Source organism: Mus pahari, chromosome 22 (genome assembly GCF_900095145.1).
Source record: "Mus pahari chromosome 22, PAHARI_EIJ_v1.1, whole genome shotgun sequence".
NCBI lineage: Eukaryota > Metazoa > Chordata > Mammalia > Rodentia > Muridae > Mus > Mus pahari.
The window spans coordinates 48,652,454-48,654,465 of record NC_034611.1 but is presented as its reverse complement, the minus strand read 5'-3'; positions in this window follow the sequence as shown (position 1 = coordinate 48,654,465).

The following is a 2,012-nucleotide window of genomic DNA, read 5'->3' as shown; positions in this document are numbered from 1 at the left end:
ACAGCAAATGGTCTCAGTGGGTGAAGGTGCTTGCCACGAAAGCCTAACCCTGGATCCCTGAGTTGGATCTGCAGAACCCACTTAAAAATGCAAGGAGAGAACCAATTCCACGAAGATGTTCTCAGACCTCTTCAGGTTTGTCATGGCATGTGCATGCACACCCGATAATAATAATAACTTGTAAAAATGAAAATGGAGCTTGTGCTTAGATATAACTGCTGCCTCCTGGATACGACATAGACTACACGTGATAAATCCACGGGGTGAGGAATTGTGCAGGCATCAGGTCATGGATGCTTTAGGGACTGTCGTACTGGAAGATGGCTTTTAAATAGTCCCATTTCCCCAGCCCTGGATCCACACCAGGTGTCTCTATTGCTATAATGAAATACTCGAGGCTGAGCGCTTTATAAAGAGGTTGGCTGAGCTCATGGTTTTAGATCCCCTCTCCTCCTTTCCTTTTATTTTTTTATTTTTATTTATTATTTTCTTTATTCTCTCCTCCTTTTCTTCTCTTTTCTTTTTCCTATTTTGGGAGACAGGATCTCACACTGTAGCCCAGGATAGCCGAACACTGACTATGTAGTCCAGGCTAGCCTCACATTTATGGCTATCCTCTAGCCTCTGACCTTCCAGTGCTTGGCTCACAGGCACGAGCCGTCCTACCTGCCTCTCCTTGCTCCTTTATGGGTTTAGTTCTTTTTGGTTCTTTGAGACAAGATCCCTAACTGGCTATGTAGCAGGCAGTGGCCTTCAATTCCTGATCCTCCTGCTTTTCCCTCCGGAGTCCTGGGCTTGTAGGTGTGTTCTGCCAAACCCTGCTTTTCAAATTGAGTTTTTAGGTTAGCATGTGGATGATGGCTTTCTTCATGGTCCCCTCAGCCCTATATGTGTGTCATTATACTTTGCTGTCATGGGTTCCCCTCCCCAGTCCCTCGGGCACCTCCCTTCTCCATCAGGCTCCCTCTCCCCGCTGTTACCTCTCCATTTTCTGGTCATCCGTGTCCCTTCACTTTCTCTCTCCCCGTTCATGTCCTTGTTTCTTATCTGTGGCTGTTTGCTTGATCCCCCAAAGGATTGAAACATTAGAGACACCCCCACCCCCTCGCAAAGTAAGAACAGATGGGGGAGGGGGTGGGGAGGAGGAAAAGTGGCAAAGGGAAGCTGAGAAGAAAATAGAACAATTACAAGACCAGGTTGGGTGTGGTGGTACACAACTTTGATTCACTCAGGGGCAAGTGGATCTCTGTGAGTTCAAGGCCAGTCTGCTTTGTATCATGAGTTCTAGGACATCCAGGGCTATGTGGTGAGAATCTGCTTCAAGATAAAAAAAATACTCAATTGTACAAAAAAAAAATCTATTCATTTCTTTCCTTTAATGGAATTCCCTGTGAGAAGGATCTATGGGACCAGGCAGATGGGAATCTCAGTCAGGAACAGTCTGTCTTTCCTGGGATCTCCACAAATTAGGATGATTTATTCAGACTTTGCCAAACTAGACCTCTTGATGGATCGTGCACTGCCTTCTCAGAGTCCTCTGACCTCTTCACTGTGATCCCCAACTCCAAGTTCCCCTTTTATGACACCCCCGAGAAGGCTTTGGGGACACTGGCCAGTTCTTCAGCATCAGGGGCAACCTCTGCTGGGACGTCAGGCTTTCACCTGACACTATGCTTTTTCCATACAAAGTCCTCTTGGTTGCCATGGCATCCAGTCTTGAATGCTGTTGAGGCTGCTGCTGACTGTGCAAGTGTCCGAACCTGCAGACCACAGCCTGCCACCCCATGCTGCAGCCCTCGGGGGCAGGGGGAGACTGGTGGCCACAGACCCAAAGATTAGTATAGCCATTTGCTTTCTCCTACTTCATACCCATGCGCTATATATACACTTGAAAAATCCTTATCATCAGGGCTGAGCTTGGGGATTGCTGGAGATGTTACGACGGCGAGTGTTGTAGGTTATGTGGGAAGGAAGCAATAAGAGCTGCTAGCCTGAGACATGCTAGCCCATGC